Here is a 17,120-nt window from a genome sequence, read left to right on the forward strand (position 1 = left end):
ATGTCCGGATTCCCCCAGAAATGTCCTCCTTTTGAGGACATGTCTGGAGATCTGGATGACTTTTGAAAACCCGGCAGGGTTAGGGTGGGATTGGCGGCGGGACTGGGGCATGATGGGGGCGGGAATGGGTGGAACTGGGCGGGTATAGGGGTCCGGATTTCCAAATGAGTAATCTGGTAACCCTACCTGAATACACCCAGCCCCTTCATTCTGACTCTAGCAGTGCCACCTGGCCTCCTTTATATAGCATCAAGAACTAGTTGACAGAACTCCCTGGGAGTAAGAGCAGACTGGCCTGTAGGGATGGAGGTCTGATAAGTTCTGATCCAGGGCAAGGTCAGCACACTGTGTGAGGATCTTAGGCCTTCTGTGAGGATCTGAGGCCCTGTGGAAGTATGAATCATAAGAACATAAGAAGTTGTCTCCACTGGGTCAGACCAGAGGTCCATTGCGCCCAGCAGTCCGCATCCGCGGCGGCCCATCAGGTCCACGACCTGTCAGATTTTCTTGATTTAGCCCTATGTCCCCTTATTTTTCTGTCTATATTCCTTCTATACCTTATCTACCCCTATCTGTACCCCTCAATCCCCCTATCCTTTCTCATTCCCTCTCCCCTCCTGCCACATCGACATTCTAAAAGCAAGGAAAATGCTTGCACCTTGGGACAATGCTGAGGCATTCCCCCCTCCCTTTTTGTCACATATTAACCTGACCGAAGTCTACCTTTATTTTATCCCTTATCTTGTATAAGATCAGACCTTGCCTATGTGAAAAAGCAGGCCCTGAGTTTAAGGCTAATCCCGAGAGGCTTAAGGAGCATGCATTATAATCTTTGGACTGTCACATGCTATAGTAAGATTTTAGACATATCAGAAGTGTACACAAAGGAAATCACTATATTGTAACTGTTATGATGTATTCTTATGTCACGTGAGATAGTAGCTTTGAGAAGCACATGAAATATGTAAACAATTGAGTTACCTTGCTATAATCCTCACTGTAAATGCATGAAGAAATTATAACCTTGTTGAGCATTAGCTAAGTAATTAATGGAGCTAAGATTCTCAATAAAAGGATGAGAGACCATCCATTAGGAAGCGCCTCCATCCTGACTCTAAGACTGTGTGTGTGTGTTTCTTGTGTGACATCCCTACACTGGCCTCCTAAACACAGAGGACTAGGGCAGGGTCCACAAGACTCCGTACCAGTATCCTGCAATTCTGACCCCAGGAAGGGCTGTATCCCCCTGGATTCAGCACCCTTCACCACCTATATGGCAGGAAACATCTATTCCTTACACTCTTTCCCCATCAAAATCACAGGATCCTGCAGGATGTGTAAGGATCCTGCAATTCTGATCCCAGGAAGGGTTGTATCTCCTGGCAGGTCCTCTGCTTTTGATAGAGGAGTGCATGAAATGGATGTCCTTGCCTTACAGGTGGTGAAGGGTGCTGAATCCAGGTGTATACAGCCCTTTTGGCGGTCAAAATTGCAGGATCTTGGGAGATCCTACTGGATACTGGAAGATCCAGTGCTTTTGATGGGGAAGGAGTACAGAATATGGATGTTTCCTGCCACTGTCCCACTTCACCCCTTCACTTTGTCTACTATTTATTTTGCTTCTTTCTGGAACATATTGATTGATCGAAACATACAAGGTACTGAAGGGAATAGACTTAGTAGATAAGGGCAGGTTGTTCACCCTCTCCAAGATAGGGAGAATGAGAGGGCACTCTCTTAAGTTGAAAGGTGATAGATTCTGTATGAAAGTAAGGAAGTTCTTCTTCACTCAGAGAGTGGTAGAAAACTGGAATGCTCTTCCGGAGTCTGTCATAGGGGAAAAAACCCTCCAGGGATTCAAGACAAAGTTAGACAAGTTCCTGCTGAACTGGAACATACAAGCAGGTAGGGCTAGTCTCAGGGCACTAGTGTTTGACCAGAGGGTCGCCACGTGAGTGGACTACTGGGCACGATGGACCACTGGTCTGACTCAGCAGCGGTAATTCATATGTTCCTATATTTCAGTCCCCCACATTCACTCTCTGCAGCAGCTTCCACTATCTTGCATACCATTTAGGTTTGTTACTTGCACCAACTGTTTTGACTCATTTTCTGCCATTCTGCAGGAAGTCTCCTCCCCTTATGCTGCCATCATTGGTCCTTCTCTGCCAATCTCAGCCACAGAAGAAAAGTACTGCATCATAGGGGGCAGGACTTTATAGAGACCGGTGAAAGAGCATGGGGATTCCCTACTGAAAGACAGCCTGCTGCTGTCATAAAAGAGCATTCCATTCTTAAGGTGGTCTGCCCTAGATCCTGAGAATCCCAGAACCCCCATCACCCCACTCTCCCTCTTTTGCTTATCCTAGTCCTCCATCATGCCCTTTCCCCCCCTATTCCTTCAGCTCCTGTCGTCCATCATTTTAATCCCCCCCCCAAAAAAAAAAAAAATTATCTGTATCTCTTTTATCCTGCTACTCCCTCTATCCTTCTTCGTCCTCTTAACTCCCTCCGTTTGGATCATCTTCCCCTCCGGCCCCACCTCTCGTCCAGTCTCTTTCTCTCAGTCGGCTGCCGCTCCCAGCAAGGTGCCCAGCAAGGTCCCCGCGCGACGAAGGGAGAGGGAGAGGGAGGGGGAGGGGGAGGAGCCGAACTGCCTCGGGGCGGGGCCTGGGCGGCGCGTCGTTCGCTCCTCTCAGCTCGTCTCAGGCTTCGCACAGGGGTTATTGCTCGAGCCGAGTCGGGTCCGTCCTCTGCCGCGCGCGGGATCCAGAGCGGCCGCCACCGTTAGGAGCAGCGGGCATGCAGACAGGTAAGAAGAGCTCGCCTGTCTGTATATAGGGGGGGGGAGCGGGGGCAGGAAGGGAGCATCGGGATGCTACTGCGGCTGGTGTTTCCCGTCTCCTGGTGCTGTAATGCTGCACCGGGGATCCGGCTGGAGCAGGTGTTGGGGGAGCCAGCGCTGGGGTTCTGGCAGGAAAAAAAAAAAAAAAAAAAGCTGCAATCGCCCCGATTCGGATATTTTTGTTGTGACGCTTGCTTGCTAGGTGACAGCATTCACTCCCTGACTCTCCCCCTCTCCCCTAAGGTTAGGATCATTTCTTCTAGTGCTAAAATATGTTTACTGCACTTGAAGTCCTTGAAGGCAGACATTTCATGTAATACTTCCCGGTTGGCCTCCTTGCTTGATGTGGTTGATTGTCACGGTTGTAGGGACAGGAAGTTATTTGGAGGGAGTTTTCACTGTTTATTACCTCGGGTATTAAAATGAATGCTGTGGAACAGCACTAATGTACCACCTGTACACAAGTTACACGGTGAACTGGGTTTTTTTTTTTTTTTTTCTGCAAACCCTCCCCACCCCCACAAATGCATTTTGAGAGGGAGGTGGTTTGGGTCGTCAGAGGTAATACCGAGCTAATAGCATACAAAGGAAAGCAAGATGCGTTTGCTTTGCCTTCCTTTAAATGTATTATCTGTAATGTGCACAACAGCGATGGAACTGGCCACCGCTGGCTTCTGGATTTCAGACTTGGTTGCCACATTGCTGCCGGCATCAGATGACCGTACTCGTGCACCCTGGAAGCTGCCGTCCCAGTGGAGAGTCTGCTGCTGGTGTTTCCAAAGGACACGCTCAGAACTGGCTTTTTTTTTTTTTTTTTTTGCCACATCCGGCTGTCCTTTGCTGCCTAATTTTTAGCCATTGCCCTTAAAGATTGTGCCGGTATTTTGTGATACCGTTCTGTTTGACAACTCCTCTGGAAGGTCTGGCTCCGGCACTGTATCGTAGAAGCTCTCAGCTATATTTTGAATCGGGGTGGATATAGCTCAGGGGTTCCCAACCCTGTCCTGGAGGACCACCAGGCCAATCGGGTTTTCAGGCTAGCCCTAATGAATATGCATGAGAGAAATTTGCATATAGTGCGAGTGACAGGCATGCAGACCTGCACCATGGATATTCGTTAGGGCTAGCCTGAAAACCTGATTGGCCTAGTGGACCTCCAGGACAGGGTTGGGAACCACTGATATAGCTTAAGAGGCTCATTTTCAAAGCACATAGACTTACAAAGTTATGTAAATCTATGTGCTTTTGAAAATGAGTACCTCTGTGTGCTAAAAGGGATCCTTCATTTTGTGTCTGTGGAGAAGGTGCTTAGTACATAGGCTCCATGCCGGTCGACTTTTGATTGGTTTATAAGCAGTCTTCTCTTTTTATGGCAGTGGGAAAACGCTACCTGAACATGAAGCCCCTAGTGCAGTGATTCCCAAGCGTTTTGCTATGGTGGGACCCTTAAAATATTTTTTCATACACCGAGGAATGCTCAGTGTATGTAAACATATACAGTACGAGATCCTGTGATCTAATTTCTTGAGGAACCCAGTTTGGATATCCCTGCGGAAGTGAGAGAGAATACATTTCTCTAGTACTCTTATTTATCATTTCTATAGCGCTGAAAGGCGTACTCAGCGCTGTACATGTGTGTAATAGATGGTCCCTGCTCAGAACAGCTTACAATCTAATTAAAACAAGCAGGACAAATAGGAGTTGGAGAGTTTCTTGCAGAGCGAAGGTTAGGATGGACATAGGTATCCTATGGTGAGTGTGAGTTAGGAGTTGAAAACAGCCTTGAAAAAGTAGGCTTTTAGTTTGGATTTAAATACTGCTAGAAACGGAGACTGACAATCTCAGTGTGGCGGCTCTTGCAGAATATACCATATATAAACCGACCTGAATAAAAACTGAGGTAACCTTTTTTTACCCCCCAGAAAGGAGGAAAATAAGGTTGACTTGAATATAAACTGGGGGGAGGGGGTAATATTCAAGTGCAGTTCTTTGCCTTGCCCTGTCAGACTCTGTACCCTGTTCCCCCTCCCTTGCTGCTTTGCCATCCAGCCCCCTCACTCACATTCTTGCCAGTCTCTGTGCCCAGCCCCCCTCCCTCCCTGCCAGGTTATGTACCCTTTCCCCCCTACTTCCCAATGCCTTGCAGGCCTCCACCGTGCAGAACCACTAGCTGATTGACTGCCACGAGTTCTCACGGGACCGTGAGAACTTGCAGCAGCCAATCAGCTAGTGGCTCTGCACGGGCAGGAGCGAAGGAAGGTTGCTCCTGCTATGATTCACCACTGGACCATCAGGGATACTTAAGGTACACGGGGGGAGGCGGAAGGGAGATAAAATAATTAGAATCAGGCTGGGGCAGAAGGCGGGAGGGATCCCTCCTGTCCCGGCCACCGCTGGACCACCAGTTCTCATGGCAGGCTCGGCAGAAGCCTGCAAACAGGTTTGGGGGGGGGGGTCATCAATGCTGACCAGAATATAAACCGAGACCCTCATTTTGTGCTATTTTTTTGGCCCAATAATCTTGGTTTATATTCGAGTACATATGGTAAGTCGTGCAGCAGAATGTTGACTGGATTGAAGGGGCGAGAGATGTTGAGTGAAAGACTGAGAAGGAAGATGCAGTTATCTAAGCAAGAGATGACGAGAGTGTGGATAAGGGTTTTGGGAGTGTGCTCGGAAAGGAGAAGTCTGATTTCGGTAATATTATAGAGGAAGAAGTGACAGGCTTTAGCGGTTTGTTGGATTTGAGCAGAGGAGAAGAGTCAAAGACTGACTCCGAGGTTGCGAGCTGACAAGATAAGGAGGAGGAGAATGTTGTCCACAGAAATAGAGAAAGGTGGGGTGAGAAGGAGGTGGGTTTAGAATTCAGGGATCTCAAAGTCCCTCCTCGAGGGCCGCAATCCAGTCGGGTTTTCAGGATTTCCCCAATGAATATGATGAGATCTATGTGCATGCACTGCTTTCAATGCAGATTCATTGGGGAAATCCTGAAAACAGGACTGGATTCCGGCCCTCAAGGAGGGACTTTGAGATCCCTGAGTCCTCAGCATTGCTGCTGTATCTAATGGGGACTGCTATCATTCAGAGGTGAATTTTGCTCACTGTCTCCCGTTTAAGCAATAATGCCATGCTCATTCATAATGGGGAAAAAAAGATCCCAAACTAGTATTCCAGTAGTTTTAGGGCAGAGATCTCAAAGTCCCTCCTCGAGGGCCGCAATCCAGTCGGGTTTTCAGGATTTTCCCAATGAATATGCATTGAAAGCAGTGCATGCACCTAGATCTCATGTATATTCATTGGGGAAATCCTGAAAACTTGTCTTTATCTAGTAAGTCTATTCCCTTCATTATCTTGAATGCTTTGAGTGGTCATTGATGTCATATGAAGTAGACATTTTCATTTTCGCCCTAGTAGATATGTTCCCTGAATGTGACGTGCTATGATCTGTAGTAGTAATACTAGTTAGAGGTTTATTTTTTTTTTTTTTTTTAATAGCCACATCTGCTTCCTGACTTTGAGGAATCCCCTTGTAGTCTTTTCAGGGGTGGCTTAACCATTGGACCAGGTGAGGCTGTAGCCCAAGGTGCTAGTGATTAAGGGCGCCAAAACATCCAGCTTCTGACCTTAAATGGTCTGCACTAGAGAATAAGTATCCAAAGACAACACCCAATATTATTCAGCACTGCAAACAACCATACTTCAATGCATAAAAAAAGGAGAGGAAGCGGGTTAACAGACGCTCAATTCCCTGAAGAAGCTCGATTGTGGCGAAACAGGGAGCCCTGTTGGATATTGTGGAAATATTAAGCAGGCGATCATGAATGTTTAGCTGCCGTGCTTTATGCTCACGCTCCTCTGTGTGGGTTTTTCATCTCAGCACTGTGTGAAAGAACATTTGGAATACTACATTTGCAGATAAGTGATGATATTTAAGGACTTTGTTATTTTATAATAATTCCACTTATCATGGAGTTTTTGACCGAGGATGTGTCGGCTGATCTCAAAGTGGTGATTTTGAGATTGGCTTGTCTAAATGGGATGTTTTTTTTAGAAACCCCTTTAGACACTGAGGTCTTTTCTCCTTTTTTAATGTATTGAAGTATGGTTGTTTACAGTGCTGAATAATATTGGATGTTGATACTTATTATTTGGACATCCTTTCTTGATAGCAAGTGTTTCTGCACTAGAGAATGACATGGGGACAAATATGTACCCATCTCCGCAGGAACTCAACTTCCCCGTCCTGTCCCCGCGAGTTCTGTCCCTGTCCCATTCCTGTAAGCTTTGCCTTAACCACACAAGCCTCAAACAGTTATGATTTTAAACTGTTTGGGACTTGTGCCGATGAGGACAGAGCTTGTAGGAATGGGGCAGGGATAGGAAAAGAACTCGCCGGGATGGGACGGGAAAATGAGTTCCTGCGGGGACAGGGAAAAATTTGTCCCCGTGTCATTCTCTAGTCTGCAGGCTAAGCCTTTTCTCCTCTCTCTGCAGTGGGTCCAGCATTGCTCCCTCACCTCTCTCATTCCCCTGTGGTCCTGTAAAGTTTACTTTGGTGACAGGCTGCCATTAGCCATCGTATGAGTCTTCCCTCTGCCGTGTCCTACCTCCTCTGATGCAAGCGCAGAATTGCCGTGCGAGCTAGACGCTAATGCCAGCATTGAGCTGGCGTTAGTTATAGCCGTGTAGCGCGGGTTTAGCGCGCATGGCAATTATGCGCGCGCTAAAAACGCTATCGCAGCTTAGTAAAAGGAGCCCCTAGGCGCTGGCTGAAGGTAGTCTGTCATGCTGCTGCTGCTGCCGTCGGTAGCTGCAATAAATTTTACAAGACTGTAGAGCAGTGGTTTCAAACTCGTGGCCCGGGGGCCACATGCGGCCCCAAGTACTATTTTGAGGCCTTCGGTATGTTTATCATAATGTCAAAAGTAAAATAAAATAGTTTTTTGATCATATGTCTCTTTAGCTATAAATTACAATATTATTATTGAGACTTAGCCAAAAGGAAAGATTTATAAACTATAAAGAGTTTAACCTCATGCAAAATTGTCATTTCTTTAATAAGACATTAACTATTTTTTCCTGAGTCCCTCCAAGTACCTACAAATCCAAAATGTGGCCCTGCAAAGGGTTTGAGTTTGAGACCACTGCTGTAGAATGAGAGAGGTGAGGAACTAGTGTTGGATCCGCAGGGAAGGGGCAAGAGAGTCTGGTTGGGGGGGAGGGGAGGGAGATGTGGACCACAGAGAAGAACATATACTGAACCTGCAGAAGGGGGGGGGGGAGGAGAAGGAGGGAGGGGGCATTGGAATTGATGGGGGGGGGGGGGGCACTACTGTCCCTTGAGCTGGCCTTGAGTCTTTTGCTGGTGTTTTTCTTAAATTTGTATATAGTATCTACTAGGTGGAAGCAGTGCTGTTTTTGCACATTTAATAGGTCCTTGCTTCTCAAGTTTATGGTCTAATAAAAATACAAACTGACAAGAACCACAAACAGAACATATTTGGGGAGAAAGGGGGTAAGCCTGAGTCCAAAACCATGGGATCAGTTGCAAGGAGTAAGGACACCTGGGGGATGGAGGAGTAGCCTAACCTACCCCAGAGAGTAGTAGAAAACTGGAACGCTCTTCCGGAGGCTTTTATAGGGGAAAACACCCTTCAGGGATTCAAGACAAAGTTAGACAAGTTCTTACTGAACCAGAACGTACGCAGGTAAGGCTAGTCTCAGTTAGGGCACTGGTCTGTGACCCAAGGGATGCCGTGTGAGCAGACTGCTGGGCACGATGGACCTCTCAGTGGCAATTCTTTATGCTTTTATGTTCTCTTTTCCAAAACCGTAACGTGGTTTTAGCACTGGTTGCGGCGGTAAAAGCTCCGACTTTCATATGAATTCTATGAGCGTCTGAGCTGTTACCGCCATGGCCGTTGCTAAAAACCGCACTATGGTGTGGAATCGTCAGCATAGAGGTGATACTGAAAACCATGGGAAACCAAGGTTCAGATCCTATTGATGCTGCTTTTTGCAATCTCAGGCAAGTCAATTAACTCTCTGTTGTATCTCAAGATTCAAATTTAAGGGCTGCTGCACAAAGCTTCCCAGTAAAGTCTTCACTCTAATGCAGAATTGGCACCACAAAAATAACACTGAATGCTCTAATCCAGCGTTTCAATTGTTGGTGCAGTGTTTAGTTTTATCGGTTATAGACTACTATAATATAGTTATATTGTCTGGTACCCAGAAGCATCTTTGAAGGTTCCACATGTTACAAAACACGGCGGTTCGTCTGATTTTAAATTTAGAAAGTTCAGATCATATTACATTTTACTTTCGGAAATTGCATTGGTTACCTGTGGAGGCATGTATTTAAGTTAAATTTTTTTTTTTATTATTACTGTATTTCCCCATATATAGGCCGTGGCCTATACATGAGTTTTACAAACACATGTATGGGGCGCGGCCTAGTTAAATGGGGCAGCCTATGTAGCCATTTAAAATCATCCCCCCCGGTACCTTTTTTGGAGCCCCCTTGCTGGACGGTGCACGGCTTGAATCTCCAGCGGTGCAGAGCGGCTGTGATCTCTTCGGCATCTGGCCTGTCCCCGCACCGCTTGCTGAGTGGCTGACGTCAGTTCTTGCGAGTCCCGCAAGAGCTGACGTCGGCCATTCAGTGGACGGTGCGGGGGCAGGCAGGATGCAGAAGAGATCACAGCCGCCCTGCACCGCTGGAGATAGCGAGAGGGTTTTGAAGGAGGTACCGGGGGTGGGGGGATGATTGAAAAAGGCAGGGGAGGTACTGGAAGATAAGCCACGGCTAATACCGTGGAGTGGCTTATCTTCCGGTTTTTAAACATAGGTTGCCCTTTTCTGCAGCCTATACAAGGGTGCGGCCTACGCAGAGGGGCGGCCTATATACGGGGAAATATGGTGTAAGGCACTTCACAGTTCAGTGCCTAGTTATTTACTGTATCGCTTTGTATTAAATGACTTTCTTCACTCTTTGCAAAATCTGACATTCCTTGTGTTTACCCAGCCAGAGGATTCATGTTTAAGAAATTTCAGAATAGATTGCTTTCTTACCAGGCAGCAAGCTGGGAATCAGAAATGTATGCTTTTAAAAAAAAAAAAAAAAAAGAAATTCTGCATTTTATCTCCAGTTTAGAAAACTGCTTAAAACCTAGGGCTCCTTTTACGAAGCCGCGGTAGCGGCTTTAATGTGCGCAACGTTTAATCACGTGCTACCCCCGCACTAGCCGAAAACTACCACCTGCTCAAGAGGAAGCGGTAGCGGCTAGCACGACCGGTGGTTTAGCGCGCGCTATTACACGCGTTAAACCGCTACCGTGCCTTTGTAAAAGGAGCCCCTAGTTGTTTAAGTAATATTTAGATTTATGGCATTTAAATATTCATTTATGATTGTCAATTTATTAATTGTGTGAATTATACTTGTGATTTGCTGTATATGAACAGTTTCTTTTATTGTTTGTTACCCGCATTGAACTGCAAGGTATTGCGGGATAGAAATAAAATTTTATGTTACGTTATGTTTCCCAAGTCAGTCCTGGAATACCTCCTCACCAGTCAGGTTTTAAGGATTTCCAGAATGAATATTCATGATTTGCATACACTGCCTTAATTATGTGCAAATTTAGTTCATGCATAATCATTGAAGATATTATGAAAACCTGACTGCCAAGAGGGTATTCCAGGACCGACTTGGGAAATACTGCTGTAATCAATTTCGGTAGACAGGCCCTGCTTGATGCATCCCAGGATGCATTGTGTGAAGCAGAGTGCCACCATCATGAAGATCACAGTGCCGGAGGCAGGAGCAAGTGGGCATCGTTCCTGCCTTGTTCAAGGTATAGGGTCAGAGGCTAGTCTTGAGGCTGGGAATCAGTGGGAGAACCTACCAGATAACCAGGGATGGGTTTTTTTTAGACTATTACTAGACTATTAGAAAATTTGTTAGGCCACAGTGACATCTTAGTTTTTTTAGTATAGGGGAAGAGGGCAGGTCAGAAAGCAATTGGGGGGCCCATTAGACTACCAAGGAATCTCTTTTGAGGGTGTTGGATAGAGTTAAGTTCAGAAGAGGGAGGTAAGCTACTAGGGGCTGGTGCAAGAAGCAGTCTGGAGTAGGGTAGTTGAGTTGGAGGGAGAGAAGGAGGGTCTCTAGATACCCACTCCTCTCAACCAACCCTTCTAGGTTTCTCCAGACCTAAAAAGTTTCCCATACACAATGTGCGAGCAAAACTATTTTTTTTTTTTTAGGCCACAGAATGCACACATTAACATATATTATTTTAATGCATGTTAATAGGGTCTGCGGTAATGGTTTCCACACAGGTTAATTAATACCTGCAATGAAATCATTTGAGTATTACTCAACTAATAAAACCCACAGTAAATCCAGGTTAGAGCCACAGTAATGTTTTATGAAAAGGCCCCTTAGATTGTTAGCCCTCCAGGGATAGGAAAGTGAATTAAGTATTTGATTGTAATTCACCATCAGCTACGACGGTGGCTTTTCAAACTGTGTGCCATGACACAGTCCCTGAAGCGATTTTGGGTGTGCCATGAGAGATTCCAGAATTTTATTTTATTTTTAAAAATTCCCATCATAAGTATACATTAGAATAGATGACATGCACATCGTGTATGTAAGTCTGTCAATGTTATGAGCATCTGCGTGTGCCTAGACAAGCAGCATTTTTTGGCATGATCGGTCCTTGAAAACTAGCAGCAAGCAATTTTAGTTTTATTTTTTTATGTAGTAGTTCTCCGAACTTGAGCAACAAGGCTTTGTTACCATTTGGATCTTCTTATCTTTGCGAACTTGGATTTTCAGCTATGACAGAAATTAAACTGAGAAAAAGAGGACTGCAAATGGTGGATGATGAAATGTGGGTTTGCTTGTCAACTATCGAGCCAAACTTTGAGTTAATTTGCACTCAAAAACAAGCTCATCCATCGCATTGATTAGCAATTCTATTCTATCTACTTTAGTTTCACCATTGTTACAATTACCCATACATAGCGTAAAGCAGGGGTGCCCACACTTTTTGGGCTTGTGAGCTACTTTTAAAATGACCAAGTCAAAATGATCTACCAACAATAAAATTTTAAAAAAAACACAAAGCACACTGTACACTGAGAAAATGTTAAATATCATTCCTATTCCAGGGTTTTTTCAAAGAGGTCAAGGCAGTAACAACCATACAAAAATAGACAAATATACCCCCCTCCCTTTTTACTAAACCACAATAGCAGTTTTTAGCGCAAGGAGCTGCACTGAATACCCAGCGCTGCTCTCGATGCTCATAGGCTCCCTGCGCTAAAAACCGCTATTGCGGTTTAGTAAAAGGGGGCCATAGTGCAAAATATAGACTGCAGATATAAATTCAGACACATTTTGATCACTAAATTGAAAATAAAATAATTTTTCCTACCTTGTCTGGTGATTTCATGAGTCTCTGGTTGCACTTTCTTCTTCTGACTGTGCATTCAATCTTTCTTCCCTTCTTTCAGCCTGTATGCTTCCTCTCCTCCAGACCTCATTCCCTCCCCCAACTTTTTCTTCCTCTCTCCCTTCTCTTTCTTTCTCCCTGCCTCCCTTTCTTTTTTTCTCTCTTCATGCCCCCTTTATTTTTTTCTGTTTCCCTTCTTTCCTTCTGTTTCCCTGCCTGCCCCCTTTCTTTCTTTCTCCCTGCCCTCCTCCCAAACCACTGCCGCTAGGCAGTGACAGGGCACAAGGCAGGCAGGCCTAGTGACAGGCAGGCTGGCCCCATACCCCTCACGTACCCTAAACCATCCCCCATACCCCCCAGTACCTTAAATCATCCACCTACGTATCCCCCAGTACCTTTTTTAATCATACCCCCCGTACTTTTTAAAATCCCTCCTTCCCTCCCTAGATGGCTATCCTGGTATTTTAAACATCCCCTCACCCCCGGTTCCTTGATGCAATCCTGGCGGTCCAGCGCTGCATCGGCAGCCTTCCCTGCTGGACAGCCGCCCAAGTCCCCATCTGCTGCGGCAGTAATAGGCAGGTGTGAGCCCCGAGCATGCCTGCCTGGTCTCGTGCCGGCCAAATTGTGTCAGCTCGGCAGGCTCCCCCATCTGCGCCGGAAGTGAAAGTCAGACGCGAGCCCCGAGCGCGCCTGCCTGGTCCTGCGCCGCCGCTCGAATGGTGCCGTCAACTCCCGCGAGTCTCGCGAGAGTTGAACAGCACCATTTGGGCGGCGGCACAGGACCAGGCAGGCACGAGCCCTGAGCGCGGACAGGGGGAAAGGAAGGGCAGGAGGACCTGCACCTGGCCGGCTGCGCACCCCTTCAAGCCGTGCACCTGGGGCAGACCGCCCCCCCCACTTGGTACGCCACCGACCTTCACCCTGCCCTGCCAGCACTCTGATTGGCTGGCGTTCTTCAAGAGGCGGGCCAGTCAGGAGGGGAAAAAAGAGAAGGGAAGAAGGGAACCCGCTCTGCGATCGACTGGGGTCACCTGAGTGAGCGACCTGTCGATCGCGATCGACGTATTGGGCACCCCTGGCGTAAAGAATTTTAAATAAATAACTCTCAGATTTTAATTTTTTGTTGGTTTTGCAATTTTATAATTTCAATTATAATGTTCTACGAAAAAAAAATTGCTCCTTTTAGTATGCCGGAGCTAAAAAAGTTTGAGGGATACCGAGCTAAAATGAACTAAGGCCAAAATTCCTTCTCCTCTTGAGAATCTCATGGCTATTGGAGTCCAGCTGAAGACAAGGACTGCTTTACTCAATTAGATGAAGCAGAAGGAAGATCTTTGCCCTAGAAACAATGGGCTTGATATTTTAAAAGCCAGGAGGATCATAATCAAAACAAAAAAACATCTTAAAAGTGGCCTAAATCGGTACTTGGATGATCAAAAAGCCAGATTGACCAAGTACCGATATCAAAGCTGGTTTTAAAACCAGCTTAGGCCTTTCCCCTGCCTCTAAACGCCTAGAGGGAAAAGAAGCATTTTTAGAGGAGAGAAAAGGGTGGGAAGTGGGCCGATTTAGACTTAGGGCTCCTTTTATGAAGCCGTATTAGCGGTTTAATGTGTGTAATAGCGTGCGCTAAACTGTCGGCCGTGCTAGACGCTAACACCAGCATTGAGCTGGCATTAGTTCTAGCCGCGTAGTGCTAGCGCTAGAAAGCTGCGTTCGCTAAAACCGCTAACGTGGCTTCGTAAAAGGAGCCCTTGGTCGTACAGCAGGTATAACCAAAAGGTTTAACAGGTTGCCTAGTCGGCACTTATACTTTTTGACTTAGACCAAGTCAAAACAGGTATAAGTGCCAAAAACGGGCCGCTGAGCTGATCGCAGCTGCTGTGATCAGCTCAACGGCCCCAGCAAACTGCCCATCCCACATCGCAACGATCACGGCAGGAGAGATAGATCATCTCCCCTGCCGTGAAGGCGATCCCCCAATCCCCCCGAACCGCGGCTCTTAGGGGTGAGGATTGCGGCAGGAGAGATGAGGCATCTCCCGAAGTGCCGCGGTTCGGGGGGGGGGGTGGGGGATCGCCATCACTACAGGAGAGATGCCCAATCTCTCCTGCTGCGATCCCCCCCCCCCCGTCCCGAACCAATAAGGACAGGAGGAAGCCCAACCCTTCCTGCCCTGCCGAACCCCCACCCCACCGATCGGATATGGGCAGGAGGGAGTCCGTTGGCATCTTATGTTACTTTACTATAGCAGGTCTTTGTTTATAAGTCAGTTTTTGTTTATTTTCATACACATCCAAGGACGGGTGGGAGGAGGGGAGGATATTATTAATTTGATTAGGGTAAGATTATTGGGGAACTCTATGTTGCTGTGTTTTATGGAATAATCATTGAATGAGTGGATGGGTGGGAGAAAATGATTAACTATGTATAATTGTAAGTTGAATGTGCTTGTATTGACGTATTATATGTTATATATTCATGTATTGCACTATTGAAGTATGAAAATCAATAAAGAATAAAAAAAAAGAAAGAAAGAAAGAAAGAATATAGTACATACAGTCAGTGGTAGTACTTAAACATATGGCACTATTGAATATTATTATTTACTTATATACCACTTATATCCAAAGGGGATTCTTAACAATTCACGTTTAAAATGCGATCTACTCTAAATATTTTCCCTATCTGCCCTGGTGGTCTCACAGTCTGACGTACCTGGGGCAGTGGAGGGTTAGGTGACTTACCCATGGACACAAGGAGCAGCACTGGGATCAAACTTGCAATCTCAGTGTGCTGAGGCTCCAGCTCTAACCTCTAGGCCACTCCTACTCTGCTACAGATAGCTAACTATCAGTCCGAGTCTATAAAAGAAGAGCAGAGCAAAGGGGGGCAGACACCCTGTCAGATAAATGTCACCTAGATAGTCATGCAAATGATTACTCACAATTGGAAGAATTGGGAGCACTTTCTGGTGGGCAAGCTTATGCTTAACTGTATAAGAAAATGAATGCTGACTTGCTGGGGCATAATAAGATATTCAAATTGGTTTGGAGTCCACTGATATTTTTTGTAGATTTGTTATAGTTGCCCTTAATCTTTATTTTCTGTTGTTTTGCACCCATACATTCGGGAGGGGTAGTGGTAGGGGGGTATATCATTTGTTATTCCTGATGGTAATGTTGGATGGTGGAGGGAATTTTATTTTTTGTATAGATTCTGATTGTTTATAAGTGCTTATTTGATTATTATTATTTGTATGTAAATTGTATTGCACTTTTTGTTGGCATTAAAAACTAAATAAAGTTAAAAAAAAAAAAGATAAATGTCACCATTACTTCCTTCTCTGTAGCCACATTAGAATGGCATTGCCTATTACATTTCATTTCTCATGAGCACACACATATTTGATATTTTTTTTTAGCCTTATTCCTTAAGCCTTCATTTCTTCATGCTGTCTTTACACTTGTGCTTGTGTATCTGGGTGACAGCTGCGTGGGACTCATAATGAGAAGCACTGCAAGGCCTTGATTTTCTTAGTTTCATGTTGGTGGTATGCCTTTAGAAATCAGAAACATGAATATATCTCCTCGGAATGAATTAAAAATTCAGAACAAAGAGCTTTCCTGATCCTGTTTAATGGCTGGCTGAATTATTGGAAAGAGCTTGGCTGGCACTGCCACTTTAACATCCAGTAGGGGCTGTTTTATGATTGCGTGCTAAGGATTTGGAACAGTCCGGACAAATACCTAACTGCTAAACTCATGCTTCTCTTGAATGCTGATAGAAACAGAGTAATATACAGTGTAGTCTCGTATCACTCTGCTTCACTGCTTTCGCACCCTTCTGTCCACCTGCCTCTTACAAAGCTATTCTTCCCCACAGCAAACAGAAACATTTCAGGGCTAAAAGCCCCAAGGTATCTGTGCAGTAAAATCTGGGAGGCATTACTAATGAAATAATGAGAAAAAAGGGTAAGAAACGTAAAGACATCAAGAGAGAGGACAGGGTGGGGTAAATAGGGCATTGCCAGGGTGCAATATTTTTCAGGGTACCAGTCTCTGATGTCTGAGGCAAAGTAAGGAATGGGTTATAGCATTTTTTTGTAGCTTTCTGTTAGTTCCACAGTATCTAGGGATGATGCTTAGATAAGGCAGCCAAGCATCTCTTTGGAAAGTGAAATGATCTACCAGTAAGTCTTGTTAAAAAAAAAAAAAAAAGCACAGGCCTAATGGCCATTGCAGTTCTTGAATTTTAGCATGATGGCAATCAGGACTAGTTTGTAATCATCCCAAGCTATAATCTCTTCAGAGGAAACTGAGTATGGGTAAACAAGTGGAAAAAGCCTGTGGAGTGAAGCTCATGGAATTGTGCCAATTTCAGGGGAGTTAAATTTTTTGGAAGCTAGTTCCAGTTGTTCCATTTTCAATCTGAATGTATATTTTCACAGTTTTTTTTCCACATCAAATTTTGTCCTGTTCCATCAAGGGCTCCTTTTACGAAGGTGCGCTAGGGTTTTTAGCGCATGCATAAAATTACCGCGCGCTATAGTGTGCGGTAGCCGAAAATCTACCACCTGGTGAAAAGGAGGCGGTAGCGGCTAGCGCGCTCGGGAATTTAACATGCGCTATTGCGCGCATTAAGGCCCTAGCGCACCTTTGTAAAAGGAGTCCTAAATTTTCAGAGACTTATTTTGGCCCCAGCCAGATGGACAGACAGAGAAATAGATATTTGGAGAGATGTTGGACCCATGGGAGATATGGTGAGAGGGAGAGAGACTGGATTGGAGGAAGGGACAAGAGGGAAGA

The 17,120-nt window shown here is 45.6% G+C and overlaps 1 protein-coding gene across 5 annotated transcripts in view; it reads left to right on the forward strand.

Moving 5' to 3' along the window:
- Positions 1-2,679: 2,679 nt before the first annotated feature.
- PIP5K1B (phosphatidylinositol-4-phosphate 5-kinase type 1 beta) overlaps positions 2,680-17,120 on the forward strand; it is a 257,847-nt gene continuing 243,406 nt past the window's right edge. For 3 of the 5 annotated variants that reach the window (XM_033924953.1, XM_033924911.1, XM_033924930.1), the window contains exon 1: positions 2,680-2,812. The gene's annotated coding sequence lies outside the window, so the exon portion shown is untranslated. Of the gene's footprint in view, positions 2,813-6,340; positions 6,411-17,120 lie in introns of all 5 variants that reach the window. The other 2 variants (XM_033924921.1, XM_033924935.1) reach the window with 2 other exon arrangements.

This window comes from Geotrypetes seraphini, chromosome 1, assembly GCF_902459505.1.
Source record: "Geotrypetes seraphini chromosome 1, aGeoSer1.1, whole genome shotgun sequence".
Classification (NCBI taxonomy): Eukaryota; Metazoa; Chordata; class Amphibia; order Gymnophiona; family Dermophiidae; genus Geotrypetes; species Geotrypetes seraphini.